A 22389-nucleotide genomic window follows, 5' to 3' on the forward strand; every position below is an offset into this window, starting at 1 on the left:
TGGCCTTCATAGCCAAATGTTTGGAATTTCTCTTTCCACCATAGGACTTCCTGGCTGTGGAGCCCAATGTGGGATTTGGGATACTCACTCCTTGGGGTGAACCTCTGCAACTGTAATTATCCTCCTGTTTGTGGGTTGCCAACTTGGGTTACAGCCTTTACTATACAGTGTCTCTGTCCCTTCTACCCATCTCATTGTGGTTCCTTCTTTATATATTTAGTAGCAGAAGATCTTTTCTGTTATTCTTCCAGTTTTTCTCATCAACTGTTGCTTTGTTAATAGTTGTAATTTTGGTGTGCTCATGGGAGGAGGTGAGCTCTAGCCCTTCCTATTCTGCCATCTTGTTTACTCACCTTTATCTCTCTTTTAATAGTCATTGCATACATATATTTCCTCTCTTTGTTTCTTTGTGCTGTATTCTAGAAAATTTCTTCTGACCTATCTTCAAGTCTACTAAGGGCATCTTCAGCTATGCCAAATATGTTTGAAATTAATCCACTGATTTTAAACATTTCTGATATTGCATATATTTTTTCCTACCAGAGTTCTACCTGTTGTGCTTTCAAATATCTAGGTCATTTAAAAAGATCTCATTCTTTGTAGCATTTTATTTTGTTAGCATAAGTTATAATATTTGTTTATAGTCTGTCTAATAAATTAAATATTTGAAGAATTTATGTCTGTTTTTGTTTGTTGCCTATTATTTTTGTTGGTCCTATTTCTTGGTACTTTCTTTTCTTACATGTGTGTTTATTTTTGAATGGGTGATGCTTTTTGTTCTTGAAAATTAGTCCTAAGGATTTGAGGTCTAGAACAAAATTCCTTCCTCCCAAGAGGATTTATGGTTACTTCCATCATGTGCCTAAGGATACAAAACTCAGGATCACTTTATACTATAATCACAGCCTGAGATTTTTGGACCCACTTTGGTGATGTGAATTTAGGCTATAAATTTACAGGAGTGCTAACTTGTATTTATAACTTCTCAGGGATGCCCTCTAACAAACCTTGTCAACCTGCTCACCTGGGTACCAAGGGAAAAAAATTTGTGTTCCTCTGGGGAGTGGGTAATAGGTTAATGTGTAGGGAACTTTTACTCCCAAAGCATAGATTTTTGGAATTTGGATTTTTATTTGGAAATGCTTTGCACATTAGACCCTATAAAATAGGGAAATGCTGGAGTTTCATCTCTCTTAGAAGCTCAAGTTCATCAGAGAAGTCAAATCCCTCAGAGAAAAAATTAGTTTCAGTGTTTTACTTTTTCTGGGTTCTCACTGTGAATATATTTAGGCCTTTTAATTCCTTATTATCTTGCTGCTCCTTAATACTTTTAAGATTTTTGAAATGTATTTTATTTAAGCACTTTGAGAGAGTATTTCAAGGATCCTTAGCTTTCAGAATAACATAGCTTATCATCCACCTCATCTAACTCTGTATTAACTCTGTATTTAAATATATATTGAATCATATAACCTATAATTCACTATTGTAATACTTACTTCTTATAAAGTCAACTACCAAATACTGACTTTAAGAAAATATAGGAAAGTAATGTCTCTTGACTGTTTCAAACCACAGCTTTATCCTATTGAGGTCTTCATCCAAGTTTGATGAAAGTGACACTTGCTTCTTTTAAAATCTCTCTGAATATTATCTCAAGGTGTTAAGGACCCCTCAGATCCATTCTCTTCAAAGCAATTTGTGTGATCTTCCAAAATCTAATTTCTAATCATGTCATTACTCTGCTTGTAACCCATTATTGCCTTCTCATTGCTCTTTGGATAAAATTCAAATTAATAATTGACCATGGCTTTCCAAGACATGCATGATCTCAGAATTAGGTTGTCTCTCTTCTACCACCTCTCCATTTTACTTGCCATGTTCCAGGCACTTCCCTTTTCTCTATGGAAATGTCTTTTTTGTCTTAGGGTCATCACAAATACTATTTCCTTTGCTTCCTGTAGCAATTTCCTCCTCCTTCATCTGACTAATTCCGATTTATCCCTTAGGTCTCAGCTCAAATGTCACTTCACCAGAGAAGCCTTCCTTCACTACTCCAATCTGAATTATATCTACGATTACATGTTTTCATGTAACTGTGTAATTTTCCTTCATCAAACACAATTAAATAATTATTTAGATAACAGTTTAATGTCTATCTTCTCTGCCAGTCTATACGTTTCTTGATGTTAGGAACTCGGATTTTTATTCATGAGTAAATTCAGATCAATTTGATTGTTCAATTTATTGCACATCACCTTATCTGTGATTACTCCCTTTCATAGGATAATACTGAAATTGTTCATAGTAAGTTTTAGAATTCATTTGTTAGAATTCTCTTAACTCCTCTGAACTCAGCCAGAGCAAGAAGCTACATTGACAGCATAATCTCAGTGCACTTTGGTGATTTGATTCTCTCCACTCATAAAGAAAATAATTTGTACTTTTGTTTTGTAGTTATAAAATTTTTTTGCAGTAAAGAGCAGTTCTTATAAAAGTCTTAGCTTTGATATTGATATCTGAAACTTCCACAAACTGTTGCAGGAAAAAAGTTTTCCACAAACATTTTGGAAAAACCTGTTTCTCTTACACCATGTAATGTATATTGAATACTATTTCTGAAGAGCAATACAGGTAGCTTCATGACAACAAGACTCTATTACTGGGAGTTGGGGCAAAGATGGCAGAGTAGAAAGACACTAAGCTCATCTCCTCACATGAAAACACCAAAATAATAGCTATCAGTTGAACAACAATCCATGAAAAAGACTGGAAACTACCAGAAAATATCTATAACTAAAGACATAAAGAAGGAACAACATCAAGATGGGTAGAAGGGGTGGGATTGCAATATGGTCAAGTTCCAAAACCCCAAGTGAAAATATAAAAAAATAATTACACTGCAGATCTTTGGGAGAAGATGACGGAAGAGTAACATGCAGAGATCACCTTCATCCCCACAGATACAACAGAAATAGATCCACATGTGGAACAACTCCTACAGAACACCTACTGAACGCTGGCAGATCACCTCAGACCTCCCAAAAGGCAAGAAACTCCCCATGTACCTGGGTAGGGCAAAAGAAAAAAGAATAAACAGAGACAAAAGAATAGAGATGGGACCTGCACCAGTGGGAGGGAGCCGTGAAGGAGGAAAGGTTTCCACACAATATGAAGCCCCTTCATGGGTGGAGACTGTGGGTGGTAAAGGGGGGAAACTTCAGAGCCATGGAGGAGAGCACAGCAACAGGGGTGCGGAAGGCAGAGTGGAGATTCCCGCACAGAGGATCAGTGCTAAACAGCACTCACCAGCCCGAGAGGCTGGTCTGCTCACACGCTGGGGGGTCAAGGCTGGGAGCTGAGGCTCGGGCTTCGGTCAGAGTGCAGGGAGAGGATTGTGGTTGACGGCAGGAACACAGCCTGCAGAGGGTTAGTGCACCACGGCTTCCCAGGAGGGTGTCCGGGGAAAAGACTGGACATGCCAAAGAGTCAAGAGACGTTTTCTTCCCTCTTTGTTTCCTGGTGTACAAGGAGAGGGGATTAAGAGCGCTGCTTAAAGGAACTCCAGACACGGGTGCGAGCCACGGCTAACAGCGCAGACCCCAGAGACAGGCATGAGACGCTAAGGCTACTGCTGCCGCCACCAAGAAACATGTGTGCGAGCACAGGATACTATCCACACAACCCTTCTGGGGATCCTGTGCAGCCCGTCACTGCCAGGGTCCCGGGATCCAGTTACAAATTCCCCAGGAGAACACAAGGTGCACCTCAGGCTGCTGCAATGTCGCGCCGGGCTCTGCTACCGCAGGTTCACCCCGCATCCTCACACCTCCCTCTCCCGGGCCTGAGTAAGCCAGAGTCCCCGAAATAGCTGCTCCTTTAACCCCGACTTGTCTGAGCGAAGAACAGACGCCTTCCAGCGACCTACACACAGAGGCAGGGCCAAATCCAAAGCTGAGCCCCGGGAGCTGTGCGAAAAAAGAAGAGAAAAGGAAATCTCCCCCAGCAGCCTCAGAAGCAGTGATTAAAGCTCCACAATGAACCTGATGTACCCTGCAGCTGTGGAATACATGAATAGACAACGAATGATCCCAAATTGAGGAGGTGAATTTTGAGAGCAAGATTTATTATTTTTTCCAGTTTTCCTCTATTTTTGAGTGTTTATGTGTATGCTTCTATGTGAGAATTTGTCTGTATAGCTTTGCTTTCACCATTTCTCCTAGGATTCTATCCGTCCTTTTTTTTTTTTTTTTTTGCTCTTGATTTTTAAAAAATATTTTTTCTTAAAAAATATTTTTTCTATCTTAATAACTTTATTTTATTTTCTTACTTTATTGTATCTTCTTTCATTCATTCATTCTTTTTTTCCTTCCTTCCTTGTTTCTTTCTTTCTTACTACTTTTTCTCCCTTTTATTCTAAGCCATGTGCATGAAAGGGCCTTGGTGCTGCAACCAGGAGTCAGTACAGTGACTCTGAGGTGGGAGAGCCAAATTCAGGACACTGGTCCACAAGAGACCTCCCAGCTCCACATAAAATCAAATGTCGAAAATCTTCCAGAGATCTCCATCTCAACACCAGCACACAGCTTCACTCAACGACCAGCAAGCTACAGTGCTGGACAACCTATGACAAACAACAAGCAAGAGAGGAACACAACACCACCTTTTAGAAGAGAGGTTGCCTAAAATAATAATGAGTCCACAGACACCCCAAAACACACCAACATTCATGGACCTGCCCACCACAAAGACAATATCTAGCAGCACCCACCAGAACACAGACACTAGTCTCCTCCACCAGGAACCCTACACAACCCACTGAACCAACTTTAGCCACTGGGGACAGACACCAAAAACAATGGGAACTACGAACCTGCAGACTGCAAAAAGGAGACCCCAAACACAGGAAGTTAAGCAAAATGAGAAGACAGAAAAACACACAGCAGATGAAGGAGCAACATAAAAAAACACCAGACCCAACAAATGAAGAGGAAATAGGTAGTCTACCTGAGAAAGAATTCAGAATAATGATACTAAAGATGATCCAAAATGTTGGAAATATAATAGACAGAATGCAAGAAACATTTAACAAGGATCTATAAGAACTAAAGAGGAAACTAGCAATGATGAACAGCACAATAAATGAAATTAAAAATACTCTAGAAGAGATCAATAGCAGAATAACTGAGGCAGAAGAACGGATAAGTGACCTGGAAGATAACATAGTGGAAATAACAACTGCAGAGCAGAATAAAGAAAAAACATGTCTCAGAGTCCTCTGGGACATCATTAAATGCACCAACATTCGAATTATAGGGGTTCTAGAAGAAGAATAGAAAAACAAAGGGACTGAGAAAATATTTGAAGAGATTATAGTTGAAAACTTCCCTAATATGGGAAAGGAAATAGTTAATCAAGTCCAGGAAGCACAGAGAGTCCCATACGGGAAAAATCCAAGGAGACACATGCCAAGACACATATTAATCAAACTGTCAAAAATTAAATACGAAGGAAACATATTAAAGGTTGCAAGGGAAAAACAACAAATAAAACACAAGGGAAACCCCATAAGGTTAACAGCTGATCTTTCAGCAAAAGCTCTGCAAGCCAGAAGGGACTGGCAGGACATATTTAAAGTGATAAAGGAGAAAAAACTGCAACCAAGATTATTATAACCAGCAAGGATCTCATTCAGATTTGATGGAGAAATTAAAACCTTTACAAACAAGCAAAAGCTGAAGAGTTCAGCACCACCAAACCAGCTTTACATCAAATGCTATAGGAACTTCTCTAGGCAGGAAACATAAGAGAAGGAAAAGCCCTACAATATCAAACACAAAACAATTAAGAAAATGGGAATAGGAACATACATATCGATAATTACCTTAAATGTAAATGGACTAAATGCTCCCACCAAAAGACACAGAATGCAGAATTGATAAAAAAAAACAAGTTCCATATATATGCTGTCTACAAGAGACGCACCTCAGACCTAGAGACACATATAGACTGAAAGTAAGGGGATGGAAAAAGATATTCCATGCAAATGGAAACCAAAAGAAAGCTGGAATAGCAATTCTCATATCAGACAAAATAGACTTTAAAATAAACACTATTAGAAGAGACAAAGAAGAACACTACATTATGTTCAAGTGATTGAACCAAGAAAAAGATATAACAATTGTAAATATTTATACATCCAACACAGGAGTACCTCAGTACATAAGGAAAATGCTAGCAGCCGTGAAAGGGAAAATCAACAGTAACACACTCATAATAGGAGAATTTAACATCCCACTTTCACCAATGGACAGATCATCCAAAATGAAAATAAATAAGGGAACACAAGCTTTAAATGATACATTAAACAAGATGGGCTAAATTGATATTTATAGGACATTCCATCCAAAAACAACAGAGTATACATTTTTCTCAAGTGTTCATGGAACATTCTCCAAGATAGATCGTATCTTGGGTCACAAATCAAGCCTTGGTAAATTTAAGAAAACTGAAATAGTATCAAGTATCTTTTCTGACCACAACATTATGAGACTAGATATCAATTACAGGAAAATATCTGTAAAAAATACAAACACATGGAGGCTAAACAATACACTACTTAATAATGAAGTGATCACTGAAGAAATCAAATAGGAAATCAAAAAATACCTAGAAACGAATGACAAGGGAGACACTACGACCCAAAACTTATGGGATGCAGCAAAAGCAGTTCTAAGAGGGAAGTTTGTAGCACTACAAACCTACCTTAAGAAACAGGAAACACCTCAAATAAACAAACTAAACTTGCACCTAAAGCAATTAGAGAGAGAAGGACAAAAAAAACCAAAATTAGCAGAAGGAAAGAAATCATAAAGATTAGATAAGATTAGAAATAAAAGAAAAAGAAATGAAGGAAACAATAGCAAAGATCCAGAAAAATAAAATCTGGCTCTTTGAGAAGATAAACAAAATTGATAAACCATTAGCCAGACCCATCAAGAAAAAAAGGGAGAAGACTCAAATCAATAGAATTAGAAATGCAAAAGGAGAAGTAACAACTGGCACTGCAGAAACACAAAAGATCATGAGAGATTACTACAAGCAACTCTATGCCAATAAAAAGGACAACCTGGAATAAATGGACAAATTCTTAGAAATGCACAACCTGCCAAGACTGAATCAGGAAGAAATAGAAAATATGATCAGACCAATCACAAGCACTGAAATTGAAAATGTGATTAAAAACCTTCCAACAAACAAAAGCCCAGGACCAGATGGCTTCACAGGTGAATTCTATCAAACATTTAGAGAAGAGCTAACGCCTATCCTTCTCAAACTCTTCCAAAATGTAGCAGAGAGAGGAACACTCCCAAACTCATTCTACGAAGCCACCAAAACAGTGATACAAAATCAGAAAAGGATGTCACAAAGAAAGAAAACTACAAGCCAATAACACGGATGAAAATAGATGCAGAAATCCTCAACAAAATACTAGCCAACAGAATCCAACAGCACATTAAAAGAATCATACACCATGATCAAGTGGGGTTTATTCCAGGAATGCAAGTATTCTTCAATATACGAAAATCAATTAACATGATACACCATATTAACAAATTGAAGGAGAAAAACCTTAAGATATTCTCAATAGATGCAGAGAAAGTTTTCGACAAATTCAACACCCATTTATGTTAAAAACCCTGCAGAAAGTAGGCATAGAGGGAACTTTCTACAACATAATAAAGGCCATATATGACAAACCCACAGCCAACATCGTCCTCAATGGTGAAAAACTGAAAGCATTTCCATTAAGATCAGGAACTAGGCAAGGTTACCCACTCTCACCACTCTTATTCAACATAGTTTTGGAAGTTTTAGCCACAGCAATCAGAGAAGAAAAGGAAATAAAAGGAATCAAAATCGAATAAGAAGAAGTAAAGCTGTCACTGTTTGCAGATGACATGATACTATACATAGAGAATCCTAAAGATGCTACCAGAAAACTACTAGAGCTAATCAATGAATTAAGTGAAGTATCAAGATACAAAATTAATGCACAGAAATCTCTGGCATTTCTAGACACTAATGATGAAAATCTGAAAGTGAAATCAAGAAAACACTCCCATTTACCATTACAACAAAAAGAATAAAATATCTAGGAATAAACCTACCTAAGGAGACAAAAGACCTCTATGCGGAAAATTATAAGACACTGATTAAAGAAATTAAAGATGATAGAAATAGATGAAGAGATATACTATGTTCTTGGATAGGAAGAATCAACATTGTAGAAATGACTCTACTTCCCAAAGCAATCTACAGATTCAACGCAATCCCTATCAAACTACCACTGGCATTTTTACAGAACTAGAACAAAAAAAATTCACAATTTTTATGGAAACACAAAAGACCCCGAATAGCCAAAGCAAACGTGAGAACGAAAAACGGAGCTGGAGTAATCAGGCTCCCTGACTTCAGACTATACTACAAAGCTACAGTAATCAAGACAGGATGGTACTGGCACAAAAACAGAAAGATAGAACAATGGAACAGGATAGAAAGCCAGGGGTAAACCCACGCACATATGTTCACCTTATCTTTGATAAAGGAGGCAGGAATGTACAGTGGAGAAACGACAACCTCTTCAATAAGTGGTGCTGGGGAAACTGGACAGGTACATGTAAAAGTATGAGATTAGATCACTCCCTAAAACCATACACAAAAATAAGCACAAAATGGATTAAAGAATTAAATGTAAGGCCAGAAGTTATCCAACTCTTAGAGGAAAACATAAGCAGAACACTCTATGACATAAATCACAGCAAGATCCTTTGTGACCCACCTCCTAGCGAAATGGAAATAAAAACAGAAATAAACAAATGGGACATAATGAAACTTCAAAGCTTTTGCACAGCAAAGGAAACCATAAACAAGACCAATATACAACCCTCAGAATGGGAGAAAATATTTGCAAATGAAGCAACTGACAAAGCATTAATTTCCAAAATTTACAAGCAGTTCATGCAGCTCAATAACAAAAAACAAACAACCCAATCCAAAAATCGGCAGAAGACCTAAATAGAAATTTCTCCAAAGAAGATATAGAGACTGCCAACACACACACGAAAGAATGCTCAACATTATTAATCATTAGAGAAATGCAAATCAAAACTATAGTGAGATATGATCTCACACCAGTCAGAATGGCCATCATCCAAAAAAGTAGAAACAGTAAATGCTGGAGAGGGTGTGGAGAAAAGCGAACACTCTTGCACTGCTGGTGGGAATGTGAATTGGTTCAGCCACTATGGAGAACAGTATGGAGGTTCCTTAAAAAACTACAAATAGAATTACCATATGACCCAGCAATCCCACTACAGTTCATATACCCTGAGGAAACCATAGTTCAAAAACAGTCATGTACCAAAATGCTCACTTCAGCTCTATTTACAATAGCCTGGAGATGGAAACAACCTAGTTGGCCTTCATCAGATGAATGGATAAAGAAGATGTGGCACACATACGCAATGGAATATTACTCAGCCATAAAAAGAAACGAAATTGAGCTATTTGTAATGAGGTGGATAGACCTAGAGTCTGTCATACAGAGTGAAGTAAGTCAGAAAGTGAAATACAAATACCGTATGCTAACACATATATATGGAATTTAAGAAGTAAATGTCATGAAGAACCTAGGGGTAAGATAGGAATAAAGACACAGTACTACGAGAGAATGGACTTGAGGATATGGGGAGGGAGAAGGGTGATCTGTGACAAAGCGAGAGAGAAGCAAGGACTAATATACACTACCAAACGTAAGGTAGATAGCTAGTGGGAAGCAGCCGCATAGCACAGGGAGATCAGCTTGGTGCTCTGTGACCACCTGCAGGGGTGGGATGGGGAGTGTGGGAGGGAGGGAGATGCAAGAGGGAAGAGATATGGGAACATATGTATATGTTTAACTGATTCACTCTGTTATAAAGCAGAAACTAACACACCATTGTAAAGCAATTATACCCCAATAAAGATGCTAAAAAAAAAATCCCATTTACCATTGCAACAAAAAGAATAAAATATCTGGGAAAAAATCTACCTAAGGAAACAAAAGACCTGTATGTAGAAAATTATAAGACACTGATGAAAGAAATTAAATATGATACAAATAGATGGAGAGATATACCATGTTCTTGGATTGGAAGAATCAACATTGTGAAAATGACTGTACTTCCCAAAGCAATCAACAGATTCAGTGCAATCCCTATCAACTACCACTGGCATTTTTCACAGAACTAGAGCAAAAAATTTCACAATTTGTATGGAAACACATACAAAATACAAAAGACCCAGAATAGCCAAAAATACCATGAGAACAAAAAATGGATCTGGAGGAATCAGGCTCCCTGACCTCAGACTATACTACAAAGCTACAGTACTCAAGACAGTATGGTAGTAGCACAAAAACAAAAATACAGATCAATGGAACAGGATAGAAAGCCCCGAGATGAACCCAGGCACATATGGTCACCTTATTTTTGATAAAGGAAGCAGGAATATACAGTGGAGAAAGGGCAGCTTCTTCAATAAGTGCTGCTGGGAAAACTGTACAGGTACATGTAAAAATATGAGATTAGATCACTCCCTAATACCATACACAAAAATAAGCACAAAATGGATTAAAGACCTAAATGTTAGGCCAGAAACTATCAAACTCTTAGAGGAGAACACAGGCCGAACACTCTATGACATAAATCACAGCAAGATCCTTTTTGACCCACCTCCTAGAGAAATGGAAATTAAAACAAAAATAAACAAATGGGACCTAATGAAACTTCAAAGCTTTTGCACAGCAAAGAAACCATAAACAAGAACAAAATACAACCCTCAGAATGGGAGAAAATATTTGCAAATGAAGCAACTGACAAAGGATTAATCTCCAAAATTTACAGGCAGCTCATGCAGCTAAATAACAAAAAAACAAACAACCCAATCCAAAAATGGGCAGAAGACCTAAATAGACACTTCTCCAAAGAAGATATGCAGCCTGCCAACAAACACATGAAAGAATGCTCAGCATCATTAATCATTAGAGAAACGCAAATCAAATCTACAATGAGATATCATCTCACACCAGTCAGAATGGCCATCATCAAAAAATTTAGAAACAATAATGCTGGAGAGGGTGTGCAGAAAAGTGAACACTCTTGCACTGCTGGTGGGAATGTGAATTGGTACAGTCACTATGGAGAACCATACGGTGGTTTTTTAAACAACTACAAATAGAACTGCAATATTACCCAGCTATCCCTCTACTGGGCATATACCCTGAGAAATCCATAATTCAAAAATAATCATATACCAAAATGTTCATTGCAGCTCTATGTACAATATCCAGGAGAAGGAAACAACCTAAGTGTCCATCATCAGATGAATGGATTAAGAAGATTTGGCACATATATACAATGGAATATTACTCAGCCATAAAAAGAAACAAAACTGATCTATTTGTAATGAGGTGGATGGACCTAGAGTCTGTCATACACAATGAAGTAAGTCAGAAAGAGAAAAACAAATACCATATGCTAACACATATATATGGAATTTAAGAAAAAAGAGTCATGAAGAACCTAGGTGTAAGACAGGAATAAAGACATAGACCTACTAGAGAATTGACTTGAGGATATGGGGAGGGGGAAGTGTTAGCTGTGACAAAGCAAGAGAGTGTACACTACCAAACATAAAATCGATGGCTGGTGGGATGCAGGTGCGTAGCACAGGGAGATCAGCTCGGTGCTTTTTGACCACCTGTAGGGGTGGGATAGGGAGGTTGGGAGGGAGGGTGACCCAAGAGGGAAGAGATATGGGAAAATATGTATATGTTTAACTGATTCACTTTGTTTTAAAGCGGAGGCTAACACACCATTGTAGAACAATTATACTCCAATAAAGATGTAAAAACAATAAAAAAATAATTATTACATTGCAGAGCTTTTCCAACAGGAATGAGACCTCCAAGCCCCACATCAGGCTCTCCAGTATGGTGGTCTTGAACTAGGAAGATGAGCCCCCAGAGCATTTGCCTTTGTAGACCAGTGGGGCTTAATTTTGTGAGCCCCACAGGATTTTGGAGAATAGAGTCTTCACTCTTAAAGGGTGCACACAAAATTTCACAGGTAGTGGGACCCAGATCAAAAGCAGGAATCTGATTGGAGCCTGGTCCAGACCTACCTGCTGGTCTTGGATTTTCCTGGAGTAGCAGTGGGTGGCTGCTGCTCACCCTGGGGACATAGACACTAGTAGCATACAGTCTTGGGAGCTTTCTACCACAGGGATGCTGGTGTTGGTTGCTGCCATTTTGGGATCCTCTATCTAGCTCTTTTTCACTAAGACCTAGCCTTACCCAACAGACTGTAGGTGCCAGTGCTGGTATGCCTCAGGACATGGAACTAACTGTGTGGGGACACAGCCCCATCCATCATCAGACAAGCTGTCTAAAGACCTCTTGAACCCACAGCTGTCTCTTGACATACCTTTAGACATGGCCCTGCACAACAGAGGGCATAGGACACAGATCCACCCATCAGTGGGAAGGCACCAGCTCCAGAATCTCCTGGGACTCCACCCTACCCTCCAGAAAGCTTTGTCTAGCCTCTGGATCAGTCTTACCCAACAGGGAGCAGATAAAAGACACAAAAAACCCACTTTCTTACAGTCTGTGGATCCAGCCTGACTATAGAAGACCAGACCCTGCTCTGAGACCAACTGGACCCTAGTCCTGCCCATTAGCAGGCCAAAATAAGCTTCAGGATACCCTGAAACCTATACCCAAATATGTCAGGAATCAGCCTCCTCATCAGCAACCTGAAACCAGTTATGTAATGTCCGAGCCCTGCAGCCAGACTCTAGGACTTGGCTTTGCCTGACTGTAGTGCAGGGCTAACCCCAGGACCTGGATTCACCCACCAATGGTGGGAGAGAGCTCCAAAGTCTCCACAACCCCGACTCCACTGACCAGTGAGCCAGTGTAAGCCCCAGGACACCCTGGCCTTTCTCAGTCAGCCACATTGTGACCCAGTACCACCAAATAGTAGCTGCAAACCCCACACAAGGCAGGGCCTGGCAACCAACCAGACCATTGGCCTCCAAGCCAACCAGACTGCCCATGTAGTCAGCAAACCATAACAGAAGGACACAAGTGGCCTTATTACAGAGAACCCCTCTAATGATGCCCACTCTTACCACTTTTATTCATAATAGTTTTGTAAGTCCTAGCCACAGCAATCAGAGAAGAAAAAGAAATCCAAATTGGAAATTAAGAAGTAAAACCATCATTATTTGCAGATGACATGATACTATACATAGAAAATCCTAAGGAAATCACCAGATATCTATTAGAACCATCAATGAATTCAGTAGTTTCAGGATACAAAATTAATATAAAGAAATATGTTGCATCTCTATACACTAAGAATGAACAGAAAGAGAAATTAAGGAAACAATCACATTTACCATTGCATAAAAAATAATAAATACCTAGGTATAAACCTACTAAGGAGGTAAAAGAACCATACTTGTAAAACTAGAAGACAACAGTGAAAAAAATAGAAGACAACACAAACAGATGGAAAGATATATCATGTTTTTGGATTGGAAGAATTAACATTGTGAAAATGACCATATAACCCAAGGCAATTTAAAAATTCAACGCAATCCCTATCAAAATACCAATGGCATTTTTTTTTACAGAACTAGAACAAATAATCTTAAAATTTGTATTGAACTACAAAAGATCCCAAATAGCCAAAACAATCTTGAGAAGGAAAAACAGAGCTGGAGGAATCACACACCTTGATTTTAGGTTATACTACAAAGCTAAAGTAATCAAAGTACGTTACTGGCACAAAAACAGACATATAGATGAGTGGAACAGAATAATGAACCCAGAAATAAACCCATGCACTTATTAATTAGTCAATTAATCTATGACTAAAAGGCAAGAATATACAATGGAAAAAAAAGATATTCTCTTTAATAAGTGGTGCTGGGAACAAGGGACAGATACATGTAAAAGAATGAAGTTAGAATATTCTCTAACACCATATACAAAAATAAACTCTAAATTGTTTAAAAACCTAAATGTAAGACCAGAAACCATGAAGCTCCTAGTAGAAAAAAATAGACAAAACTTTATTTGACATAGATTACAGCAATATCTATTGGTTCAGTCTCCTAAAGCAAAATAAATTAAAGCAAAAATAAACAAATGGGACCTAATTAAACTTAAAAGTTTTGCACCATGAAGGAAACCATTGATGGAACAAAAAAACAATTTACAGAATGGGAGAAAGTATTTGCAAATGATATGATGAATAATGGATTAATATCAAAAACATATAAAAAGCTCATACAACTCAACATAAAAAAAAAGAATTTAAAAATGGGCAGAAGACCTGAATAGACATTTCTCCAAAGTAGACATGCAGATGGCGAATAGGCATATTAAAACATGCTCAACATCACTAATCATCAGGGAAATGCAAATCAAAACCACAATGAGATATCACCTCACACCTATTAGAAAGGCTATTACCAAAAAGACAAGAAGTAACATGTTGGTGAGGATATGGAGAAAAGTGAACCCATGTACACAGTTGTTGGGAATGTGAATTAATGTAGTCACTGTTGAAAACATTATGGAGGTTTCTCATAAACTAAAAATAGAACTACCATATGACCCAGCAATTCCACTCCTGCACATATATCTGAAAAAATCCACTAATTCGAAAAGATACATGCACCCCAATGTTCATAGCAGAACTGTTTACAATTGCCAAGATATGGAAGCATCCTAAGTGTCCATCAGCAGATGAATGGATAAAGAAGATGTAGTATAGATACACAATGGAATACTACTCTGCCATAAAAATAATGAAATTTTGCCATTTGAAGCAACATGGATAGACTTGGAAGGTATTATTCCAAGTGAAATAACTCAGACAGAAAGCCAAATACTGTATGATAAAATTTATATGTGGAGGGCTTCCCTGGTGGCACAGTGGTTGAGAGTCCACCTGCCGATGCAGGGGACACGGGTTTGTGCCCTGGTTCGGGAAGATCCCACATGCCGCGGAGCGGCTAGGCCCGTGAGCCATGGCTGCTGAGCCTGCGCGTCCAGAGCCTGTGCTCCACAATGGGAGAGGCCACAACAGTGAGAGGCCCACTTACCGCAAAAAAAAAAAAAAAAAACAACTTATACGTGGAATCTAAAAAATACAACAAACTGCAGGATATATCAAAAAAGAAACAGACTCACAGATATGGAGAACAAACTACTGGTTACCAGTGGGGAGAGGGAAGGGAGGAAAGACAATATAGAGGAAGGAGATTAAGAGGTACAAACTATTATGTATAAAATAAGCTACAAGGGTATATTTTATGACACAGGGAATATAAACAATATTTTATAGTAATTATAAATGACGTATAACCTTTCAAAATTATGAATCACTATACTGTATAGCTGTAACATATAATACTGTACATCTACTATACTTCAATAAAAGTCCACCTCTGAACAATTGAAACTTTCACCTGTCCCAGGCATTTAGATGTTTAAATAATCTAGTTTAGAGCTTCTCAAACTAACTCTGTTGAAGAATCATTATTTTTAATACCCAATCTATGATAAAAGTATAATTTTATTAAATAGAATAAAATGATTACTGAAAATGTGAAATTAAAAAAGCAAATATATATAAAATTCAAACCCACTGGTCACATTTGAATGTTGCAGCAATGTCGTTTCTATAAAAATTTCTAAATACTTTTTCTTTATTTCTATCTTTATCTTGCCATTGACCATTTCAAAAATCAGTTTCAGTCCTCAGACACTTAATGAGTAACATTGATAGAATGCAATGATCAGTGCTTCTCAAATTTGTGTGCATGTGAGATACCTGGGGATCTTGTTATACAGGTTCTAATAGTTCTAGAATTGGGTCTGAGATTGGGCAGTTCTAGCAAGTTACCAGGTGGAATCTATAGAGCTTGTTTGTAAACCACTATTCAGCCATAAATCATTAGGCAATAAGTTCCTTGTGGGAAATGATTGTGTATACTAATTTCTATATCCTCAGTATCCATCACAATACCAGCCACAGAGGAGGTGTTTAAGAAATGTTTGTTTTGTAAAGAAGTGATCCACTAGATTTTCCACTTCCATGTATCCATCGACTTTTTTTATTAAAAAAATATATATATCCTTAACCATTTGATTATGAGAGTAGGAAGGGGGGAAGATTCTTTTTTCAAATATCCAATCTATTGTAAAGGTATGCTTTTGTAAAATACATTAAAATGAATTGCTAGAAAAATAACATTAAAAAACAAATGATACATGAAATTAAAGTCCATATTTGGATGTTGCAAAGATGTCCAATTCCATTCTATCACTTACTCTAAATTTATGGAGATGTCTCAAGAAGAGGATCGGTTGAATCTACATGGTCCACTGCCACACTGATTCTACAATATTAATGAGGATGGTGTTTCTTATAATAGGTAAATAATTCATTGTTTTCAGTGTTCTTTTAATTCAAGTACCACTTTGAATAGATGTTGCTGGAATTTTCTATCTTATTTGTGGCTTTTTTTTTTCTTTCACTGAGCTGAACACATTAACTGGTTTAACTTGTGAAGCTAGTTATACATGCAGAATAGAATGAGTAGGATGGGGTCTGAGCAACTAGGCAGCAAAGCTCCATAAAATCTTCTCTGGGTATTGTCTTAATAATTTCAATAGACATTATCTTTTAGGCATGGCATTTTACCAAGTTTGTGACTCATACAACTGTCATCAAATTTTTCTCTGTTTTATATCTACTTTAGCTTGGCAAATTGTGACATAGTTGTTCTGGCAAAAGAAATTTCAAAAAGCTTATAAAAGGACTTGGAGTCTTCTCCAGCTTCAAATAATTCTGTCAAAATCTGATTTGATGTGTGCCACACAAATGAAACTGCTCTTTGAATTATAACAAATGGCTTTTAAAATTAAGTGGGAGAAGGTTTGTATTCAACTGGTCATGTAAGAACTCATCAGTGATTTAAATGACAATGTTTGTTGCTTGCATACTTGCTGGAGGTGTTCTTTAAAAATATCCATGTGTCCTTGATGCCATGGGACTCCTCTATGCAGCTTTCCTTTTGGAGCCTGTGCATTTTTGCTTATCAAGACACTACGGAAACCAACAAAAGACCTAGAGGATCCAGAGTGTCAACAAAAAAAAGGAGCTTTAGACTTCCTTAGCGGACCATCAGGGATTTGCCTATTGGTATCTGAATCAATCAATATCACTTTTGATCCTTGTGACATTTATGCTATTGTTGTATATCTCTTTTCTGTAAATTCATCACTCAAGTGTCCAATTCTTTCTTTATCACTTTATTTTTGGTAAATGTTGACTACTTTAGGGAATGTTAGGTATAGTAGTAAGGTAGTCATAGAAATTATAATGATGTGTATGTCCTTTTCAGATTATTTCAAATCTGCCTACCTCCAAGTAGATGTAAGATCCAGGAAGGCAGGGATCTTGCCTTTTTTGGTTATTGCTGCAATTTCAGCATCTAGAACAGTGTCTGGCTCATAGAGGATGCTTAATAAGTATTTGTTGAATAAAAGTTCAATTATTATTTCAAACACTACACTCTAATATAGACACAATTAATTGATATCTATAACTGTATCTCAAGATAAATAGACAGAAATAGAAAAAAAAATCATGTAGCCTGTCTTTTTAATCTTGCTGAACTTAAAGAACATTAAAAAAATAAAGAGAAGCTAGTCAACACATGCTTTTAAAAACATGTTCACTTACATCCAATATGTTAGCTTTCTTACTAATCTTTAATAAGTCACTCATGGCTTAATCTAACTCTGGTTTAGCCACATATTACATTACAATACACTTTTCTCCAACCCATTCTGAGGATTATCTTAGAGCCAAATCTTTCCTGTCGCTGGTGGTACACGTCTAAAACTTATCTCAGGTCTATTTGGGAAGAAGGGCCCTCCACTACCAGTAGTGGGTTACTTAGAACAAATTATTTTCAGAATTCTCTGTTTCATAGCATTAACTGAAGTAGACCTTAATATTACAATGGCAAAATGAAAGGCACCAAAAGTACCTGTGACATATTTTATTCCCACTTACATCCCCACTGCTAATCACAAAGACATTTTCTATCTATTCTTCTCTCAAAAAAGATCACTATCTTCTCCCTTCTCAAAGCAATCTCTACTTGCAATTAGTTAATAGTGGTTAGCAATATCCTGGCAGCTTATAATTTCTACTGCTTGTCATGGATGCACACTGCTTTCTAAAATGATATTTAGTGCCATAGAACAATCCACCTTGAACAGAAATCTGAAATATCAGTGACCTTACTGCTTTCCTTCCTTCCTCACTTTGCACCAGCCACAGTAACCTCATTGCTGTCCCCTAGAACATCTCAGGAACATTCAGGTCTTCCTTTTGTAAAATGTGAGATAAAACAGGGTCACCTATGCCAAGAATTTTAAAATGTAGCCATGAGTCCATTAAAGAAGTGAACCTTACACATATCTTCACCAGGTAGAACCATGAACTTTTGAACTAGGCCAAACCACAAATATTCCAAGGACTCTGCAAGAACACCTGCAGCTTGTCATGGTAAGGGACTTTTACCTCCCTTTAGTGATAGCCTTAGCACTTAATCATGTTTAGCCAAGACTAGCTTCAATTAAAATTCTTTGTAATGCAAATTTCCCTTCTTTGTCTTTAAAAGCCCCTGACTTTTTTTTTTAACATCTTCATTGGAGTATAATTGCTTTACACTGGTGTGTGAGTTTCTGCATTATAACAATGTGAATCAGCTATACATATACATATATCCCCATATCTCCTCCCTCTTGTATCTGCCTCACACCTTCCCTATCTCACCCCTCTAGGTGGTCATGAAGCACTGAGATGGTCTCCCTGTGCAAAGTGGCTGCTTCCAACTAGCTATTTTACATTTGATAGTATATAAATGTCTATGTCACTCTCTCCCGTCATCCAGGCTTACCCTTACCCGTCCCCTTGTCCTCAAGTCCATTTTCTACATCTACATCTTTATTCCTGTCCTGCTTCAAGGTTCTTCAGAATCTTTTTTTTTCAGATTCCATATATGTGTGTTAGCATATGGTATTTGTTTTTCTCTTTCTGACTTACTTCACTCTGTATGACAGACTCTAGGTCCATCCACCTCACTGCAAATAACTCAATTTTGTTTCTTTTTATCATTGAGCAATATTCTATTGTATATATTATATTCTATTGTATATATTGTACATATGTGCCACACCTTCTTTATCCATTCATCTGTTGATGGACACTTAGGTTGCTTCCATATCCTGGCTATTGTAAATAGAGCCACACTGAACATTGTGGCACATGACTCTTTTTGAATTATGGTTTTCTCAGGGTGTATGACCAGTAGTGAGATTGCTGGGTTGTATGGTAGTTCTATTTTTAGTTTTTTAAGGAACCTCCATATTGTTTTCCATAGTGGCTGTATCAATTCTCATTCCCACCAACAGTGCAAGAGGGTTCCCTTTTCTCCACACCCTCTCCAGAATTTATTGTTTCTAGATTTTTTTGAAGATGACCATTCTGACTGGTGTGAGGTGATACCTGATTGTAGTTTTGACTTGCATTTCTCTAATGATTAGTGATGTTGAATATCGTTTCTTGTGTTTGTTGGCAATCTGTATATTGTCTTTGGATAAATGTCTATTTAGGTCTTCTGCCCATTTTTGGACTGGGTTGTTTGTTTTTTTGATATTGAGCTGTATGAACTTCCTGTATATATTGGAGATTAATCCTTTGTCAGTTGCTTCATTTGAAAATAATTTCTTCCATTCTGAGGGTTGTCTTTTCATCTTGTTTATGGTTTCCTTTGCTGTGCAAAAGCTTTTAAGTTTCCTTAGGTCCAATTTTGTTTATTTTTACTTCCATTTCTCTAGGAGGTAGGTCAAAAAATATCTTGTTGTGATTTATGTCATAAAGTGTTCTGCCTACGTTTTCCTCTAAGAGTTTGATAGTGTCTGGCCTTACATTTAAGTCTTTAATCCATTTTGAGTTTATTTTTGTATATGGTGTTTGGGAGTGTTCTAATTTCATTCTTTTACATGTAGCTGTCCAGTTTTCCCAGCACCACTATTGAAGAGGCTGTCTTTCCTCCATTGTATATTCTTGCCTTCTTTATCAAAGTTAAGGTGACCATATGTGTGTGGTTTTATCTCTGGGCTTTCTATCCTGTTCCAGTGATCTATATTTCTGTTTTTGTGCCACTACCATACTGTCTTGATTGCTGTAGCTTTGTAGTGTATTCTCAAGTTAGGGAGCCTGATTCCTCTAGCTCAGGTTTTCTTTCTCAAGATCACTTTGGCTATTTGAGGTCTTTTGTGTTTCCATACAAATTGTGATTTTTTTTGTTGCTGTTCTAGTTCTGTGAAAAGTGCCATTGGTAGTTTGATAAGGATTGCATTGAATCTTTAGATGGCTTTGGGTAGTATATTCATTTTCACAATGTTGATCCTTCCAATCCAAGAACATGGTATATCTCTCCATCTGTTTGTATCATCTGTAATTTCTTTCATCAGTGTCTTATAGTTTTCTGAATACAGGTCTTTTGTCTCCTCAGGTAGGTTCTCCTAGGTATTTTATTATCTCTTTTTGCAATGGTAAATGGGAGTGTTTCCTTAATTTCTCTTTCAGATTTTTCATCATTAGTGTATTGGAATGCAAGAGATTTCTGTGCATTAATTTTAAATCTTGTTAATTTACCAAATTCATTGATTAGCTGTAGCAGTTTTCTGATAGCATCTTTAGGATTCTCTATATATAGTATCATGTCATCTGCAAACAGTCACTGTTTTACTTCTTCTTTTCCAATTTGGATTCCTTTTATTTCTTTTTCTTCTCTGATTGCTGTGGCTAAAACTTCCAAAACTATGTTGAATAATAGTGGTGAGGGTGGGCAACCTTGTTTTGTTCCTGGTCTTAGTGGAAATGGTTTCAGTTTTTTACCACTGAGGATGATGTTGGCTGTTTGTTTGTCATATATGGCCTTTACTACATTGAGTTAAGTTCCCTCTATGCCTACTTTCTGGAGGGTTTTTTTTTTTTATCATAAATGGGTGTTGAATTTTGTCAAAAGTTTTCTCTGCATCTATTGAGATGGTCATATAGTTTTCCTCCTTCAATTTGTTAATATGGTTTATCATATTGATTGATTTGCGTATATTAAAAAATCCTTGCATTCCTAGCATAAACACCATTTGATCATGTTGTATGATCCTTTTAATGTGCTGTTGGATTCTGTTTCCTAGTATTTTCTTGAGGATTTTTGCATTTATGTTCATCAGTGATATTGGTCTGTATTTTTCTTTTTTTGTGGCATCTTTGTCTGGTTTTGGTGTCAGGGTGATGGTGGCCTTGTAGAGTGAGTTTGGGAGTGTTTCTCCCTCTGCTATATTTTGGAAGATTTTGAGAAGGATATGTGTTAGCTGTTCTCTAAATTTTTGATAGAATTTGCCTGTGAATCCATCTGGTCCTGGTTAAAAGACCCTGGCTTTTAATCCCTAGTGTGACAGTGTTTGGATTGCTACCCATATTTGGGTGCCCTGCATTGCAATTCCTTAATTGCAACTAAATGCTGTTTGCTTTATTATTGCCTGCTAGGTTTATGTAGGTTGACAAACATGGAGTCAGGGGTAGGACCTGAAACGATCTCATTGCTTCATAATGGGTGTCTCCTGGAATTGAGTGTGATAGCCATAGAGCCTTTTGTACTCACTGTTTTCTTGAAATTACCATCTTGACTGTGAGTCCTCCTAGGCTCAAACCTCCTTTCTTTTGGCTGAGGTCTCAGTCACTAGCTTTCTTTGGGGTCAGGTGGGCAGTTGCGCTGTGAGATGATTATTTCAAAGTGCCAGCTTATGGCTGGGCCACTGGAGGGGTTTTCCTACTACTGAATGCTCTTATTTCCTGGCGTGCTTCTTTAATTATGGGATTGTCCTCTTCTAAGTTCCACTGAGAGTGTTATCCTACTTTGGAGACCAGAACTGGTTTTATGTTTAAAAACTATGTCTACCTTCATCTTGTACACTTCTGTCTTGATGTACTAATAACATAAAAGATGATTTAAATTTACAGTGGTCACAATGGGGCTCTCTGGAAGTCTCTAAACTTATTTTTCTGTGCAATAAACTTGATAACTATGGCACTAAGCAAATTGAATAGGACAGTTACTTTAATTGGTACTTAGAGACCCCTAAATGAGTCCAGGACTTCGAAATCTGTTCCCTCCAAG

The sequence above is a fragment of the Phocoena phocoena genome, chromosome X, assembly GCF_963924675.1.
Source record: "Phocoena phocoena chromosome X, mPhoPho1.1, whole genome shotgun sequence".
Lineage (NCBI taxonomy): Eukaryota > Metazoa > Chordata > Mammalia > Artiodactyla > Phocoenidae > Phocoena > Phocoena phocoena.